Source organism: Aethalodelphis obliquidens, unplaced genomic scaffold (genome assembly GCF_003676395.1).
Source record: "Aethalodelphis obliquidens isolate GAN/ISIS:26980383/991018 unplaced genomic scaffold, ASM367639v1 scaffold29, whole genome shotgun sequence".
In the NCBI taxonomy this organism is placed as follows: Eukaryota; Metazoa; Chordata; class Mammalia; order Artiodactyla; family Delphinidae; genus Aethalodelphis; species Aethalodelphis obliquidens.
This window is the reverse complement of record NW_020837973.1, coordinates 1,171,836-1,181,388: the sequence shown is the minus strand read 5'-3', so window position 1 is coordinate 1,181,388 and position 9,553 is coordinate 1,171,836. Positions and strand designations below refer to the sequence as shown.

Genomic DNA, 9,553 nt, shown 5'->3' with positions numbered 1-9,553 from the left:
TTCCTGCTCAGAGACCACATGGAATGAAACTGGGAAATATTCTAGTAGGTAGACACGAATGCTGAGAATGCCGATCAATGGAGATGGGTGTTATTCGAACCAGGTGATGGGTGGACCAGTTACAAACCACTAAGCTCGTCACTGGCATAAATTAAAACCTGAATTTCCAATAAAAATATCTGTGCCTTTGCATTCTCTCACCCTCTCCCAAATGGCGGCCCCAGCAAAAAAGAAGAATAAGAAGGGGAAGACTGTCTCCCTGACAGACTTTCTGGCTGAGGATGGAGGGAATGGTGGCAAAAGCACCTATGTCCCCAAACCAGACAGCTGAGCTGATGAAACAGACGACCTAGAAGGACATGTTTCAACCACTGGCAGAGTAATGATGATGACGTGTATAGGGCACCTCCAGATGACCGTTCCATCCTGCCCACTGCTCCACAGGCTGCCTGGGAGCCTGAGCCATTGACTGGAGCCATCTTCCCGAATTGCCACCTTACACTGCTTTTCTAGGGAACCTGCCCTATGATGCGGCAGAAGACTCCATTAAGGAATTCTTTAGAGGATTAAACATCAGTGCAGTGTGTCTACTGGGTGAACCCAGCAATCCTGAGAGGTTGAAAAGTTTGAGTTATGCTGAATTTGAGGACCTGGATTCCTTGCTCAGTGCCCTGAGCCTCAGTGAAGAGTTTCTAGGTAACTAGAAAGTTCAAGGTCAAGTAGACGTTGCTGATCACACACAGGGTAAAGACAGGGATGATGGTTCTTTCAGCCGAGATCGAAATCAGGATTCTGAAAAAACAGATACAGATTGGAGGCCCGTCGTGCTGCAGCTTTGATGGCTACCCACCTAGAACAGGTGATGAAGGCTTAGAGACAAATATAGAGATCGTTATCATTCAGACCGATAGCGTGATGGGTATCGGGACAGTCACCGTGATGGCCCACCCCAGGACATGGATCGATATGGAGCCAAGATTGCTATGATCACGGAGGCAGCAGAGATTACAATAGAGGCTGCTATGCCAGGATGGGCAGTGGCAGAAGAGCGTTTGGTAGTGAGTACCATAGGATGACGTCTACAGAGGAGGTGAAGACTGCTATAAAGACAGATATGACAGACAAGATGACCAGTCATGGAGCTCCAGAGATGCATACTCTTGGGATGACTGTAGGCATGATGATAGATGTCCCCGCAAAGACCCAAACTGAACCTAAAGCCTCAGAGTACTCCTAAGGAAGATGATTCCTCTGCTAGCATGTCCCAGTCCAGTCGAGCAGCCTCTCTCTTTGGAGGAGGAAAGCCTGTTGGCACAACTGCTAGAGAACAAGTAGAAGAGCCACTATAGAAGGAACAGGAGAAACTGCAACATCAGCTGGATGAGCCAAAGCTAGAACAACGGCCTCTGGAGAGATACCCAAGCTGGCAAAATGAAGAAACTCAGGAACGGGAATGGTCGAGGACAGGAAGTGAGTCATCACGGACTGGGACCTCAGCCACATCTGGCAGAAATGCACGAAGGAGAAAGAGTGAGAAGTCTCTAGAAAATGAAACACCCAATAAGGAGGAAAACTGTCAGTCTCTAAGCCTCCCAAACCTGAACAGCCTCTAAAGGTAATGCCAGCCCCTCCACCAAAGGAGAATGCTTGGGTGAAGCAAAGTTCTAAACCTCCTGTTCGATCTCAGAGCTCAGACACAGAGCAGCAGTCCCCTACAAGTGGTGGAGGGAAAGCAGTTCCAGCTCAACCATCTGAGGGAAGACCAGCAAGGAAAGATGAAAATAGAGTAGGTGGGGTGAGTGTCCCAAAAGACCAGAGTGGTAACTCCAGCCGTGGTCCAGGAAATGGAGGGAACAGAGACCACTGGAAGGGGTCAGAGAGGAAAGATGGCAAAAAGGATCAAGATGCCAGATCTGCACCTGAGCCAAAGAAAACTGAAGAAAATCCAGCCTCTAAGTTCAGTTCTGAAAGGAAGTACGCTGCTCTCACCACTGATGGTGAAAATGAGGGAGAAGATGACACCAAACAGACCTCTGCACTCTGTGCTTTCTCCTAGTCTCTCTCCCTGCTGGAACATTCGAGAGCAAATCAAACCTCTATACAGACAAGAAAAAATAAAACTCACCATCTCTGGAAAAGAAAACTTTGTAAAAAGCACATTCTCTTCCCATTCTCAAAGAAGTGTCTTCACTTTGTTTCTTAGAGATCTCCAACCCCACGTAAACTGTCTAGTGGTAAAGTGCACTCGACACCCAACCACACACTCCAGAGTTGCTGGGACATTCACGATGTTCTCGTCACAATTTCTCTACAGTCCTGGGATTGTTGATTATAATACTAACTGTATATTTACCTAAGAAGCTTTCTAAAAATCCAGTATGAACAAAATTCACAAGTCGAAAAACGTATTGTCAAGTTATGCATCCTGCTTTTGAATTCAGGAGTGATGGTCACTATCTCTGGCAGATGAAAGATGGGGTCGCCTTCTTTGACATGCCTTCCATGGAGAAATGGGGTCTATGTCCCCTCCCCTTGGACCTGGGCCAGCTCTGTGACTGCCGACTAATAGAACACAGAGAAATGATGTGACTTTCCAAATCCAGGTCTTAAAAGAATGACAACTTCCTCTTCTGGTCTCTTGGAAAACTCACTCTTGGGGCCCAAGGTAACCGTGGAAGAAGTGTGACTCTCTTGCTGGAAAGATCATCTAGACAGACCTTTAGACAAGCGGAGGGGATGAGAGGCCCAGATGGGTCTGCCTTCCAGCCATCCCTTTCAAGATACCTGAAAAGTGAGAGAGAAATCCACGTGAAAAGTGGACCCTCCTGCTGCAGCCACCTAGCCTGGCATGGATCAGTGAAACCTACTCAGAAAATCCCTTCCTGCACTCCTGAACCTACAAACCTTGAGCAAATAAATGGTTTGTTTCAAAGTATGAAGATTGGAGATAATTTATTTCACAGTAATATCTTCCAGGAACTGAATTTGGTCCAGGGAATGGGGACCCACCATACCAAAAACTTCAGACAAGTGGCTGGAAGGGCCTTGAGCTGATGGTGGATGAGGGTTTGAAGGACAGAAAGAAGATCGTCCTTTGGGGGCTAGAGAGAAGGCAGCCCACACTACATAGCAGCAGAAAATCCAGCTGCAATGCATCCCATGGCAGCACAGAGAGGAGAAAATATACTTACTGAGCTGGTGGATTTGGTGAAAGTATTTCCTGGCAGAAAGCTGAAAGTACCAACGAATTTCCTAGACACATATGATAGGATACAGACAGAGAGATGAGGGTATAAAAAGATAAATAAATAAATAAGAAATATTTAGTTTTCAGACAGAGTTAGAGGAAACATAAACTGGGACCTGCTGAGTCAAAAAATAAGACTGCCTCTTGACTGGAGCCTCTTCAGTCTGCAAGACTCTCAAAATAAGAAATGACCTCAGGGAAAACATCAAACCAGGATGAGCACAGTTAAATTGTGGCCTTAGTATGAATATCTCTGGGGGTAGTTGTAAGACCCTTTGTTGAGACCTTAGAAGTATGTCTAAGGTCTCAACAAAGGGTCTTACAACTACCCCTGGAGATGTACATAAAGGGTCTTACAACTACCCCCAGACATGTACATTAAGATCTCTAAGAATCTTAAGAATCCTTTCAACTTGACTAGAAAGTTGCTAAGGATCTTATGACCCTGGCCCTGTAGTTCCTGACGTGCCGTCCTGGAAGGGTCTGTTCCAGAAAGAGATGTGGTATAAACAGAATATATTATAATCTGATACACAGGAATCCCACAAGGTTTTTAAAGAAAATATATCCTCTAAGACTGAAAGAGGCAGAGACAGGACAAATACAGGACTTTGACTTTCCCCCAATTTTCACACACAGGAAGCAGGCAGAGAAGCCTTCTGATCTAGAAACATCCTGCCATTTCTTATGGAAAAGGAAGGATGTCTCAGAGGACAGAACCAAGTGCAGGAAGGTCCCAATCAAGTAACTGGCAACATGTGCCTGGTTGGACATCAGGGTTGCTGGGGACCAGTGACTTCACATGCTCTCTGCTGTCGCATTTTTTGAGCAGGCACGTCTACTTTCTCCTGTGTACATCTCACCATTTTACGCTGGATGCAAGAGGGAAAGATAATTTGTCTTCTTAGCTCAGAGCTTTTAAGATCAAAAGGAACCCTTTTATTTCTGTTTCACCCCTAGGTTTTACTTCACTCTGTATGACAGACTCTAGGTCTATCCACCTCATTACAAATAGCTCAATTTCGTCTCTTTTTATGGCTGAGTAATATTCCATTGTATAAAGACACAGACTTACTAGAGAATGGACTTGAGGCTATGGGGAGGGGGAAGTGTAAACGGTGACAAAGCGATAAAGAGGCATGGACATATATACACTACCAAACGTAAGGTAGATAGCTAGTGGGAAGCAGCCGCATAGCACAGGGAGATCAGCTCGGTGCTTTGTGACCGCCTGGAGGGGTGGGATAGGGAGGGTGGAAGGGAGGGAGACGCAAGCGGGAAGAGATATGGGAACATATGTATATATATAACTGATTCATGTTATTGTGAAGCTGAAACTAACATACCATTGTAAAGCAATTATACTCCAATAAAGATGTTAAAAAAAAAAAAAAAAAAAAAGGAACCCTTTTAATGGAATCCTGCCCAAGGATCCTTATCCACTGGTCTGATTTAGTTCAGGAAATCCTGGACTTTGAGCCTGAACCTGCTGTTGTGATGAGATGAAACTTGCAGAGGTCTTAGGAGGGAAGATGAGTATATTTCACGTGTAGGAGAAACGTAAACAATTCCTGGCCAGAGAGAACACTGAGGCCCTCTCGAGATGCATATAAATGCATTCACTCTCCCTGCTTTGGGGTGTGGGACCTCTGTCACCTCTCCTTAAATCTGGACAAGGCTTGTGACTGCTTCACGTGACAGAATGTGGCAGATATGGCCCCGGTTTCCAGACGCAGACGTCAGAGGTAAGGGAGGCCTCCACTCTCTCTCTTTTGGAATACCCACTGGGTCACCATGTCAGCAGTCCAGCTACCCTGCTGGTGGCCATTAGGTGAGGCCCTGAGACCACGTGGAGTGGGGAAGGACATAGCTGCCCATCAGGCACCAGATGTGTGAGTGAAGGGACCGTCTTGGAAGTGGACCCCGAGCCAGCACCTCAAAGACCAGGGACAAGCCATCCGGCTGAACCCTGCCTCAGCTTCTGGCCACAAAATCTGGGGCGAAACAAGGTGGTGGCCTTAAGCCACTGTTACACAGTGCTTGTGGCCTTGGAAGTACCCGAAGTATCCTCCTTATAACTTGTTGGCTTCATGTCTCTAAGAAACTTTACAGAGAGTGAACACTCCCTGCCTTAGCCTCCAGACAAGCAGAATGGCTACCAGTTACCAGGGCAACCAAGACCCGTGTGATTCATCTAAGATTAGACGGCAACAGCCTTGCACGAGGACAGCGGCTGTATTGCTCAACCCCTCCTCTAAGCCCTGGATTTTCATGAAGCTTGGCATCTCCAGAGCCTACTTAGACTGTAACTTACCTTGTAAGTGAATGTCCTTTTCCCCGATTAGACTAGACTTGCAGTAGAAGGTGCAAGGAAGCCGATTTCCCGATTCAGAGCTGGCAGGTCCTTTAAGAGCAGTCATTTCTGAGCTGTCTCAGGTCATGATTGCTTTTCCTAACATTAGTTATACTAGAAATGATAAAATATTTACGTACAAGTGTTAGATCTTTATGTCCTTAGACTACAGACATTTAACATCTCTTGAAGCTTTTATTTACTCGACCCATCAGCGTTCTGCAATTTGACCATCCAGTGATCAACCAAAACTGAAAAGTTTGTTTCTCACGAATTTTTGAAAGCCCCTCTACGTTTTTATCAAAGTCTTATAACTAAGAGGAGCTATAAAAAGTATTATTTCAAAAGTTGAGAAAACGAATATTTGAACTTTATTATCGGAGCTCAGAGTCTTAAATGTGAACTATGCCATGAGCTACCCCACACCCTCAGTTTGCTCTGGAACCGACCAGAAGAGCAGAAAAATAGTTGTTGCTTTGCTTCTTTATGCAAAACCTGTCATCCCCAAATCAGCAAGTGCTCCATGGAATCGATCTGTGATGGGACCTGCGGGGTGTTATTATGAAGATACACACTTTCTCATAATACTGTTGTGTCACTCCCAGGCCCAAAGGAGAGGCACAGAGCCTAACATTAGATATTTGTAGGCTCTTCATGCTCGTGGAAAACTATGTGTAAGTTCTGCCCCTTTCCGAAGATTGGTCGTTGTCTTCAGTAAATTATCATTTAAAAATCAGTAAAGCATTCCATATGAAAGACAGATGGGGACTTCCCTGGTGGTACAGTCGTTAAGAATCTGCCTGCCAATGCAGGGGACACGGGTTCGATCCCTGGTCCGGGAAGATCCCACATGCTGCGGAGCAACTAAGCCCGTGCGCCACAACTACTGAGCCTGCGCTCTAGAGCCCGCAAGCCACAGCTACTGAGCCCGCGTGCCACAGCTACTGAAGCCTGCGCACCTAGACCCCATTCTCCCTAACAAGAGAAGCCACAGCAATGAGAAGCCCGCGCACCGCAACAAAGAGTAGCCCCCGCTCGCCGCAACTAGAGAAAGCCCGCGTGCAGCAACGATGAACCAACACAGACAAAGAAAAACAAAAAAAAAGACAGATATATGTGTTGAATAACAAACATTTTGGAATAAAGCAATATTATTTCCAATGTGGCTTATGCTATAAATATGGAACCCACAACAATAAAATTAGTTAGAAAATAATATTCAGATTTTTATTTCTTTGACTTTTAGCTGCAAGACTTGAAAACTACGTCCAGCCTTAGTTCATCTGAACGGCCAGAGTTCAAAATCCCAGCTGATTAGAGCTTTATTCTTAGCAAACAACAATTCTGAGAAATTGAAAGGTATATTTTCTGTGCAGTTCATGTATTCATTTCATTGTACAACACAGCCCAGGAGATTTGAGGCATTTAAAAGAAACTTTCCTGTTTTCTCTCCCTGGCAATAGATTCTCACAGTACAGACTCTGCCAGTTCCACTACTGACAACCCCAGCTGGTGGGTGAGGTGCGTGCCGAGCCGCCATTCCCGGCTTCTCAGGCTCCCTTCCGGACTCCACGGCCAAGCAGCCAGCCCCTCAAGTGGTGACCTTGGTCCATCGGGGAGGCCGGTCTCAGGCAAGGATGGGAACCGCATCACGGGAGCATCGCTTCTCTCGTCAGCCCTGTGAGCCCCCAGACCCCCCGCCTCCTGCCCCGTGGCTGCCTCCCCTGAAGGGGCCAAGGCTGATGCTGGGCTCCTGGTCAACCCGCTGGGCACCCTAGCTCCTCTCTGGCGACCACAGCTCCCACATCGGTGGTTTAATCCCCCAGCTGGTGGTGGGCCCGTGGTCCATCTGGGACCTCGGCAACCCCACCCTGAGCCTCCAGCATCTGTGCTCAACACTGTGGCACGTTGAGGGATGGGCCAACCAGAAGACGTCTCCACCCTCCCAGAGGCCAGGAAGGAGGGAGCAAAGACACAGTCTAAAACAACTACCTGCAATGCAGAGGAAGCATGGTGTGTGGTGTGGGTGGGAGAGGGAGGCTGAGCCAGGGGGTGGCCAGAGGGAAGGGGTAGTGCGCAGGGGAAAGGTCTCAGATCTGGACGACCTGAAGGCAGGTGCCAGCCCAACTCACAGCAGACCACAGGGACCACACACAGTCCCACGGGGATGGCACGTGGGCCAGCAAAGGAGAGGCTGGTCCATCTGTGAAATGCCAGCTGAGGGTCCCAAGCTGGGAAGCAGCGTGATGTGAGTTACATTTTTCGGGGTCTCTCTGACAGCGGTCAGGCAGGAGGCAGACCAGGGTGGACGCAGGGAGGGCAGGGCTCAAGGCAAGAAGTGGCCGAGCCCTGGAACTCGAGCACGAGAGGGCCTGGAGGGTGGGCAGGTCCCTGGAGCTCTGGGCCTGTCGCTGGGCTGGGGTCACCATGGGCCCCTCTGCCCAAGCCACGCTCCACAGGACCAGAGGCTGCTGTGGGCCCATAGGTGACCCCGCTGCTGCCCTGGCCCCATCCACTGCCCTCCCCACACAGCTGCGGGCATCCAGCGGGCTTTCCTGGCGGGAGACAGGGAGGGGCTGCTGTCAGGCCCTCATCCGGGACAGTGCAGGAATCCCCCCGCCCCGCATCGTACCCCCTCCTGCAGCTCTGACCAACTGCATGGCCTGTGCCCACCTCCTGCTCCAGGTCTCAGGACCGAGGTTTCGAGAATGGTGGGAGAGGCGGAGCCCGCGTGGCTAGTGGTACCCGCAGAAGGGCAGCCTCCCTGATGCTCATCTGACCGGGAACTCGGCAGCACAGGCTGGCCCCGAGGACACACGCCTCTATTTCTGAAGGACAGCAACACACGTCTCACCTGTAGGAGTGGGGGCTGACTTTCTGGAAAGTACCACCACCCAACGGCGAGACCCACTCCCCGCTGACACTGGGAGGTTCCCAGCTAAGGGGACCAGCACACACTCGGTCGCGTGATCGTGTACGTTGTATCAGCAAAGCCCCGTGAAATGCAGAAACGCAGCCCCCAACCAGCCCATCCTGGGAGACCCTGAAGAGGCTCCGGGTAATCCAGAGGAAGGTCCCCCTAAGGCAACTGACAGACAGAACCCACGGCCCAGCCCCACGATTCGGCCCCAGCCTCGCCGTGGAGAGCATTCCTCGCTGTGCAGTCACAGCTGGCCAAGTTGTCCCAGGCGGCTGAGTTTGGGATGACTATTTCCAGACCCGTTTCTCCCCTCCTTGTTCTAAGCTTCCAGCATGACCACGGGAGGCTGTCGATTCCCATGTGGGGACACTATTTGGTGAATGAGTTTAACCAATGACTCGGTCCCGGGGTTTCTTTCTTCAGCTCAAGAACCTGAGGCCACCAAGCCTGATCTTCAAATTATTCATCAGTCTCAGCAGAAAAGTGAAAACTGACATTTAGTTCGAAGGAAGCCCTCTGTCTACTCATAACACGCGCCCTAAGGGGTGAGATCATTGTACCTGCAGCCTCCCGGGACACGCAAATCATTTCCCAGTCACATTTTCTAAAAGATAACGGTGGCATTACAATCGAATTCACTGGATAATGATTAAAATTTTAAAACCCTCTCTATTTGAATCAAGGCATTATTTTTCTGATTCTTCTGTGCTTTGCAATCATAAGTTTCAAAATGGCTGATTAGCCATAAATCAACATGTAAGGCTCTGGTATTATTTTTTTATACAGATGAAGATGTCTGAATCTTTGCCGGTGCTCACCCGGTGACCTTCTGCACGCTTTACTCTTTCTTCCAGGTGTGTTGTGATTCCACAGGTGAGTAAACCACAGCCACCGACATTTGACTAGACTCGACCTTTCCTACCCAGACATCCCTCTGGATGGCAGGTATGTGACTCAGACACAGTCCTCAGAGACCAGGAACTGCACGCCTGGCACACAGTGCTTCCTTTTACGCAAAAAGGACCTTGAAAGA

General features: G+C 48.7%; 1 pseudogene; it reads left to right on the top strand.

Moving 5' to 3' along the window:
- The first annotated feature begins 211 nt into the window (after nt 1-211).
- LOC113630180 (eukaryotic translation initiation factor 4B pseudogene) lies at nt 212-2,056 on the top strand (annotated as a pseudogene).
- Nucleotides 2,057-9,553: the final 7,497 nt, after the last annotated feature.